Here is a 9,227-nt window from a genome sequence, read left to right on the forward strand (position 1 = left end):
CGGAGAGAGGCAGCTCATCCGGCATGGCAGGGCAGGGCAGCCGGCCGGACAGCGCTGCTGCCGGGCCCCGCTCCGCACCGCTCCGCACCGGCGCTGCGGCCGCCGGCGCAGCCCCCGCCTCCGCGGGGCGCCCGTGCGGAAAGGGGGCTCGCTGCCCTCTTCTCCTCCTCCCCCTCTTCCTCCTCCTCCTCCTCCTCCTCCTCTGCAGCCACTTCTCTCCCGAGTGAAAGTGCCGCGAAGTGAGTCAGGCGCTGGGAATCATCTGACTGAACTTCCCGGAGCTCCGCCGCATTCCTGGGCTGCCGCTCCCGCACCTCCCGCCTTTCTCCCCCCCCCCCCCCCCCCCCCCCCCCGTCGCGTCGGGGTCCTCGCCTTCCAATCCTCCCTCCTGCCCCTCCTCCCCGGGGGGCCCACCCCTCATTGATTTCCACAGCGCCTTTCTCACCACCCCCCCCCCCCCCCCCCCCGCACACCTCTCCTCCACTCCAGCAGCTCTCATCAACCCCGTTATCTTGGAAAATCCCGAGCCTTCTTCCTTTCTACCCTATTTAGCTCCGGTGTAATTTTATCCAGCCCCGGTATCTCATCCCGAGCCTTGCCCATCCCCGCACACACGCAGAGACACGCACACAGGCGTGGAGCCCACTGAGGCATTAGTTAGATTATTCTGTTTTGTCCCCGTCTGTAATGTGTCTGGGATTCACTCACACTCCTCTCGCTTCCTCCACGACCATCCATTTTTATATTTTTTTTCGTGGCTTTTAAATTTTATTTTGGTTCTGCTGCGTTTCTAAGGATTTTCTCTCCGAGTTCGATAAGCATCACCGTTTCTGGTGTTATCAGCAAAGACACAAGCTCAGAAGTAACATCTTTTCCACGAATCCAGGAAAGAAGAAAAATCCACTCAGTCCAGATAAATCCTGGGCAATTCCCAACGGGAAAGGCGTTGGATACGTGCTTGTCGAGAAAGAGAAAATGAAAAAAAAAAAAAAAAAGCCCTAACCAAACCCACCCTCACTCATCTCTACCTGCTCCTCAGAACCAGGGCATTTCTCACTCAGAAATGAATGAAAGAAACAAATTAGGGAGCACAAAGAGGGAAGAGGGGACAGACAGAAAGTCGAGAATTATTTCCCCCCCTCCCGCTTCCTCCCCGTGTCTTGGCCAGAGCAAGACACTGAAGGGAGAACTTAGACCTTCGCGTAACCAGCGCACACACTTGAAGTTTGCAGGATCTTTAAGTGGTTACCTTAAAAATCGCAATTAAACTTTCGTCTCCCAAGTGTGGTGGCTTCCCAAGTTAGTGCAGCTCTCTGAAAACACACTTTCTCAGGAAAGTAACCAGAATTTGTACCACCCCAGTCCATACGTGCTCCCAAAGACTTGGCTACACTACCAGGCTGCGGTCCTGGTGTCCTGGGCAAACAGAGGCGTCCAGCTCTTTATTTTTTTGGGAGGGATGGTGGTGGGGTTTTTTTTTAGGACTCAAATCATGTTGAGAAAATATTAAACACGTAGACGCATCCCTCATCACAGAGCATGTGATGGGTTTAACACGCTAAACTAATAATCTTGCCTGGAAAAGCAAGGAGGCTGAGGAAGAAGAATAAAACCCCCTCAAACACTCAGAATATTCTTTACTGCAAAAGAGCACTTATGGATGCGTTGCTTTAAATCTCATTCTCTTTTTCTCTCAAAAATGACTGTTTAACATAAGAAAAAAGGCTACTTGACACAAAGCTTTTGTTATCCAGTTGATCAGCAACGTGCTTTAGATACTTGTAAGGGGAAAAAAGCCCCACAACAGACATTGATTTTAGAAAATCAATAACCAACATTTAATAAAAAGAACAGAGGAAACACAAGAGAGGAGAGGGAAACATTACGTGTAATTTTAATGTCTACTAAATTACCCAGAGATGAGGGGAAGGGGAGGTCTCCTCTGTGAGGACCACCTTAAATAATGACAGACACAAGAGTAAAGGGTGGTGGTGAAGGGGGAGAGACTTTAAAAAAAGATAACAAGGAACGGATCCTTGGGAAGCTGCTCGGAATATATTATTTTAGGTTTTTGGTGCCTTTTTTTTTTTTTTTGTAATACTAAGCCAAGCAAATAGATCAAAGACAACACAAAGGGAAAAGCCAGTGTAACATAACGAACAGTTTCTGACTAAAATTCCTCTATCACTCCCCCATATGGCTCGACGCCTCCACCACAACAAGAAAAAGACACACACACGCACACACACACACACACACTCACACTCACACAACCTAGAGAGGGAGAGGAAGGGGGGGCAGGATCATTTGTTTCTAATCAACATTCTCTTGTCTTTGTGTTTTTTGTTGTTGTTGTTGTTGTTGTGTGTGTGTCCCCCTCCTCCTTCAGCCCCCCTCCACCTCTCCACTTAAATGAAGTAGCTGAGCTATAAGCGCATGGGTTCAGGTTCACACAAATATCTTCCTTCCTCTGGCTCCTCGAGAGGAAAGTTGTTGGAAGTGGGGCCGGGATGGCCATGCGAGGGGCTGCGGGCGGGGAGGGGGAGGCTGGCGGCGGGGGAGCGGCTATCAGCCGGGGGAGAAAGGAAGAAACTAAGGGAGGGACGGGGAGAGACGGAGAAAGAGAGACCCATCACACCAGTGAAAGCTGCCAAATGTGAAATCAGCCCAGAACACCGCGTCCCACTGCGCCCCGGCCCTGCGCGGCCGGCGGGGACCGGGGGAGAGGGCAGCGGCGGACAATCGGGCACCGAGCTCATTAGTATTATTAATTATCAGGGAGGAGGAAGTTTCATTTTCGAGTCCCTAACAATGAAGAAAAAAAAAAAAAAAAAAAGGAAAAGAAAGAAAAGAGAGGGAGAAAGAGAGAGAGTCGCTAACTCGGTGCCAGTCCGCCTCGGGGTTCTCACGCTGCCGGGTTTTTTCCCAGGGCCGCCCGCCCCGCTCGCTCCGCGCCGCTCCGCGCCTCCCACCGCCCCGCTCCGCTCCCTCCGCTCCGCTCCGCGCCCCGGCCCGGCCCGGGCTGTGACAGCACCGGGCGAGACAGCGCCGGGGCCGCCCCCGCCTGCGCTCCGGGGCACCGGGAGCTCCGGGGGCTCCGGGGCAGCGCCCGCTCCGCTCCGCGCCCGCGCAACAAACTTTGGGGCGCGGCGGCGTCGGCGGGTCCGGTGGCAGCGCCGCTCCCCCCCCGCGCCCCTCCGCTGCCCCCTTCCAGCGCTCCGCGGCCGCGCAGCCCCCGGGACGCGGCGCAGGGAGCCGGGGGGCGGCCAGCCCCGGGCTGCCGGGCGCCGTCCCTCCCGCGCCGTCCCGCTCCCCGTCCTGCCGCCGGCTTTCCTCCACAACCCCCCCCCCTTCCATTCCCCGGGCCGCGGCGGAGCCGGCCGGAAAAGTTTTCCCGGGGGGGCGTCTTACCGTTTTTCCTCCGGGGGTTGGCTTGTTTTCGCCTCTTACACCTGGGGCCATCCGCCATGATCTGCTGCTTCATTGATAAGAGTGGATCAGATGGCAGTTCGCATGGGCTCGACTCCCTGATTCAGCAGCAGCAGCAGCAGCACGCAGGCTCTATGTAACGACCAAACACAGCGACAATGTGGGCATCGGGATGTCCCATTTAAACGCAGGGCGCCAACGGGGACCCCAGTTTGCACCCGAAAAAGAACCCATCCACGCACACGGCGAGCCTGGCCGTGCCGGGGGAGGTGGGACGCGGTCGGAGCGGGCTCCCCCTCTCTCCCCAGCCGGGCAGATTTCTTCTTTATTTATTTATATATTTATTTATTTATTTATTTCTGCTCCCTCTCTCTCTCTCTCTCTCCCTCTCTCTCTGTGTGTGTGTGTGTGTGTGTCTCTGCGTGTGTGTGTGTGAGCGCGTGTGCGTGTGTCTCCCTCCCTGTGTGTGTGTGTGTTGCACCAGCAAAGCAGATCAGAGAGAGAGAGAGAGACAAGAATTACATCTCAAATGAGTCATAACTCATGACCGTATGAGGGAATGCACAGCTTTTACAGTAGGCTGTTTGACTCAATGCTAGGCGGACCATTTCCTCCTAAAAGTACTTTAATTTGACACTAGAACTTCTTTTCATGCGAAATCCTACCCTTCTCTTGCCTTTATTTTTTTTCCCCCAAAGTGCACTCCAGCAAAGTGATAAGAGGAGAGGGAAACATGGCTCTCCCCTGTCCTTTTGGGGTAAAGCTCAGCACGGAGACCTCCCCCTCCCCCTAACAACGAGGAGTGTAATTATAAACCTCTGTCACCTTTTTAGTCAGTTTGACAATATTCAGGGTTTCCCCTGTCCCTTAGTTAAACAAAGCTTCAGAGTGTCATTTTTTTTCCTTCCCAGAAAAGAAACAGAAATCAAAACTACCGCTGTCAGAGTTTTCAACCTTGCAGTTGGGTTTTGGTTTTTTTTGTTGATTATTTTTCTTTTTTAAGAAAAAAAACACAACGTGCAAACTTTTAGACCTACTGTGTGTGCCTGTGTGCCCGGGCTGGGCAGGAGGCTCTATCTGTCAAAGGGAGAGAGAGGCAGGAACGTTTGGTTTGCTGTAAGAACGCTCCTGAAACTCAGTCCATCTCGAAGAAGATGCTGTAGCTTTAAAGATGCTTTGACTTGAGGATTAGTTTAAACAGGGGGCTATAAAAGATGTAACAGATGCAAACTGTAAAACAAGGGCAATTAACCCTTGCTCTCCTGAGCAGGATCCCCCCTCGCCTTCGCATCTATTGTCTTCTCCTGCACTGGGAGTTTTACATAAAACCTAAAAAATTATTACCTGACTCAACAATTTTAATATATTTTTTTAAGCAGAGTGAGATATTTTTTCCCTTTTCCTCTTTTCCCCTCCCTTGTGTCTTTTTACTTTGCTGGAGCTTCACACCAGGACTGAGCAGTGAAGTGTGTTGCTGTTGGGTCTTTTTATTCTGCCTGAACTCTTCCCTCAGACCTTTGCTGTTATAAAACCTGCTTGGCTAAAAATAAGAAATAATAAATCTCCAAGCAGGTAAGAGGATGGGAAGATTGAGAGAGTGTGTGTGGGGTCAGCGTGTTTACTCACACTCTCCTGCTTGGGATTCTGCTTGGACAGAGGGAACTGATGGCTCTGTGGATGTGCATATATGTGGCTGAGGAAGGAAGAGGCTGAGAAATGTGCTAGAAACTTTAGTATTTGCCAGTTATTCCCGAGACTGGAGTGGGCAATGGTGGCATCACCGCGGCACATCTACCAGGAGATGTAGCGGGGAGGGAGGACAGGCACCGAGGCGAGCCCGGACCCTCAGCTTGCCTCGGCAATAGGCGTTTTAATGCAAAACGACCAATGGTGAATTCTTTTAAATGCATTTCACTCCCTTCCTTGCTCCCCTGCCTCCCGCAAAAAGTTGACAATAATTTTAAACCTGCAAATTTCGAGAACACTTTTCTTTCTAGAGGACCAGCAAGCTTTTAAAAATATACATTATCATTTTTTAAATTTTTTTTTATTTTTTTTTTATTTTTTTTTTTTTTGCTTTTGGTAAACGACTTTTAAGTTCCAGTCAGTACTTTCACTTCTTGCTTTAGGCTCCCAGAAGCTAAGGTGTTGCTTCACCCAGCTTCACAAAATAAAATAAAGAAATGAAACCAACTAAACAGACAAAACAGCAAAACTTTCTGTTTGGGGAAACACATCCTTTGCCGGGGAACCCTGCCCGGGGCTGGGGCTCCAGCGGTGCCCGGCCGGGCGTGCTCTGCATGCTCAGGGCATGCAAAGCATTAACAGGTACCTGCAAACTTTCAGAGCTCAGATGTAAAACCTGAAATAAAAAGAGCAGGAGATGGGTGGGGGGATGTTTGAGGTTTTTGTTGGGGTTTTTTGGTTGGTTTTTTTTTTTTTTTTTTTTCAGGAGGACGAAGTCCTTTCCTAACACTAAAACTTTTGTGGCTGCGTTGTAAAGGCACCTCCCGTACCTGGCTGACAGGTAAGGGGAGCAGGGGTGGTGGTGGCACAGCCCCGAGCGCCCCGAAACCGCTCACCCCTTCCCGGAGCGGTGCTGGAGTGACTTCAGGTTTCGGTTAAAAAAAAAATTAAAAATAAAGAAAAAAAAAAGAGATTTTTTCGCCCCAAGTATAAACAAGCCAGAAAAATTAAAATACTCTCGAAATGAAATAAGCCTGCTGGTGCGTGAGGTGGTCTGAGTAAAAAGAGAAGAGGAGGGGAAAAAAAAAAAAAGGGAGAAAATGGAATTAAATTCCGAACCTACCTGCGAAGTCTTGTTTGTAGTTTTGGCCAGAAATGGTGACAAGAAAAAGCATGAAGAAGCCGCGAAGTGGAGGAGAAAAGGTGAAGGGAGATGCAGCTCCTGGAGAAATTGTAAAAAGCCTTGCAAAGAGTTGTCGGAAGGACCGTTATTCCTGCTGGGCAGGTTAGGACTGATCTCTTTCTGCCACTCCAGGAAACACAAACCTGGGGACGGACTGACGTGTTACGCCTCTTCTAATGACATTTTTTTCTTTTTCTTTTCTGTACGAGCGAGAGGAGAGACCCTGCAACACACGCCACCTATCTTTGTGGGGAGGGATAATTGGAGAGCACCAAACGTGAGCATCATGTGGAAACGTGATCGCCAAGTTTCTCTCTGGGAAAGGATCTGGGATAGATTATACCTTGAAGTCTCCGCGAACGCTTTAGCGGCAGAAATGCAATTCCACCTCCTCCCGCCCGCCCCCCGCCCCGCGCCCGCCCCCCGCCCCGCCGCTGCGCTCCGCGCCCCGCGGAAACTCACCGCGCCCCGCCACCGCATCCCAGCCCCTCCGGGGTCTGCAGCCCCCCTGCCCCGCGGATGAGACCCTGCCCTTCCCCCCCCCCCCGGCCCCGGCTGCATCCTCTGCCACCCCTGGGGCGCATCCCTGCTCCCCCCCGCGGCGCGGCGCATCCCTGCCTGTGTGTCCCCCCCGCTCCCCGCATCCCTTTCCCTCCCCCAGGCGGAATCCCCCGCCCCCTCCCCAGCAGGATCCCGCCGGATCCCCTGCCCCCAGGCTGGATCCCTGCCGGTTCTCCCATCCTGGGGCGGGATCCCTGACGGTTCTCCCCCGGCGGGGTCCCCCCCGCTCGCCCGCCCGCGGAGCCGGCGAGGGGCCGCATCCTGCCCCGCACCGTCCCGCTCCGCAGCCCCGCGCGGAGCTCTCGCATCTTGCGGCGGGGAAAACTTACCCTAACATAAAGCCTAGAAACTAAACTCTGTTCGGGCACTGCAAATAAGCTCCCTGGCTTGTTTTGGTGCTGTTTTATTTTTATCCTTAACGCGTTTCTTTTCGGGCTTTTTTTTTTTTTTTTTTTTTTTTTTTCCCTCCCTTTCATTTCAGCACTCATCCAGGTTATTTGAATAGTCAGCTAAATCTGAGGGGGAAAAAAAAAAAGAACCACCAACCAAACGTGCTGAGATCTTACAGTCTATCTGTTTTGTTCACAGATATGGATCAGGGGTGAGATGGGCTCTTTTCCTGGCTCTGCTCTTCCTTGGAAGTAGCTGAATGAGCAGACAGCGTGGACAAGTAACGCGTGGGACTGAACTTCAGGGAGGTTACAAGTTTTTCACCTTTTTCAAGTATGAAAATTAAAATAAAATTACATATATGTAAAAAAAAAAAAAGAAGGGAAAAAAAAAAAAAGCCCAGACTCCACCTTTGCACTGAAGGGATTGGTTATGCAAATATGGAAGGGGTTTCCTGGCAAATACAGCTTTCTACTGTATGGTTAATTAAATCATCACTCAAAAGCCTTCCAATGTGACGCTTCTGTCGTAATCCAATCAGGTTACGTAGGTCCTAAACAAGAAAGATATTTTCCACATCTGGAAGTCAGCAATTTAGCAAGTACTGCACATTATTAACCAATTCAGAGCCCACTTCCCAGGGGGATAGTTTTTTCTCTTTTTTTGAAGTTTAAGTGTTCTTAACCAACGCTCTGCCGGTTTGTTAATCAAAAAGCTGGTTTGCACCGCACGTAATCGAGAAGTAATATCGAAGTAAGTAAAGGCAGCCCGAGCTGGGGATGCTGAGCGAAGGCGTTCAGCTGCAAAGGGGGCTGGTCCGGCTGAGCCTCCAGCCGCTCATGCCCAGCTCCCAGCACAACCCACAGCCGTTCCTTCCTCTAAAAGAGCTCGAAATAATATCAGTGCAAAGAGAAACTTCGCGTCTTGCCTGCTCGTATGGTCCTTTCCCGAGGTAAACGTGGGGCTGCCCAAAGGGCTGCGTTAAAGAGCTGTGAAACAATTTCCCTGCTCTGACAAGAGTTCAACCTATTACAGCACTTTATTTCTTTTTTCTTCTCCCCCTCCCGAAGAAAACCGAAACAAATGGCACACTGATCCCACACTGCACTTTTACTTACATTAAGCTTAGATAAACTGCTCTTGAACTGTGCGTTGAACGTGTGCCTAAAGCAAGAAGTGGAAGGCGAGCAATAGCGATAGGGATTGCGCTTCAAAATGGTCCTGCTCAGGGAACACCTTCCTGACGGTTCAGCATCGCAAAGGAAGGAAGGGGACCCCCCTCTCGCCCCCCTCGCCTCCCCCCGCCGCGTGTCTTTGCAGCTCATCAGAGTCACCGAGATTTGCTTGGGATTTTTTTGGTCATCTGTGAGTTAGACGGGACTGGGTGCCCCTGAGAGATGCGGGGGAGGCAGCGCCTAGGGGGGTCTCCGGCAGGGGCATCCAAATCCCCCCCCAGGACGGGAAATAGCCACCAACCCTCTCTCTGGGTGTCCCCCTCCCCAACCCCGAGCTGCATGAGGAGTGAGGAGGGAGAGGCAGGCTCTGGTGGTTTGCTGCCGCTGAAATCCCCAACTATTGCAAAGGTGGGAACAAGCTTCCCTATTTTTTTTTTAATTATTATTATTTTTCTTTGTATTTCTTATTTTTCCCCTGCTATGAGTCATCCTGGCTTTGCTAAAAGTTTTCTTGTCACTGTTCTCTAAATGCCAACATGATTTTCCTGCAGCATGCCTGACTTCTCCATGCCTAAATATACCTGTATATGCAGAGACATATCACACACACACACATACACATGCATGCACACACACACACACACAGTGATGATATCTTAATGAAATATATAGCACGGTGCAAATATCTTGAAATCAGATTCAAGTATTATTAATTTGAATTAGATCCTCTCAGATCCAGAAGGCATTGCCTATAAATCAAGGGCAGTCTGGCAATTCCTTAAAGAGCTAAACTGAATTTAGAT

The 9,227-nt window shown here is 50.9% G+C and overlaps 1 long non-coding RNA gene across 2 annotated transcripts; it reads right to left on the reverse strand.

Moving 5' to 3' along the window:
- Nucleotides 1-738: 738 nt before the first annotated feature.
- Nucleotides 739-6,750, reverse strand: LOC113987915. 2 transcript variants are annotated; one of them, XR_005565560.1, is made up of 3 exons: nucleotides 6,239-6,750; nucleotides 3,412-3,561; nucleotides 739-957 (listed from the first exon to the last, which is right to left on the reverse strand). It is a non-coding gene; the product is annotated as an uncharacterized LOC113987915 (long non-coding RNA). The 2 variants fall into 2 exon arrangements; XR_005565559.1 differs by lacking the exon at nucleotides 739-957 and adding an exon at nucleotides 1,815-2,805.
- Between the last annotated feature and the right edge of the window lie 2,477 nt (nucleotides 6,751-9,227).

The sequence above is a fragment of the Pipra filicauda genome, unplaced genomic scaffold (genome assembly GCF_003945595.2).
Source record: "Pipra filicauda isolate LSUMZ 115617 unplaced genomic scaffold, ASM394559v2 scaffold496_size435334_pilon, whole genome shotgun sequence".
Lineage (NCBI taxonomy): Eukaryota > Metazoa > Chordata > Aves > Passeriformes > Pipridae > Pipra > Pipra filicauda.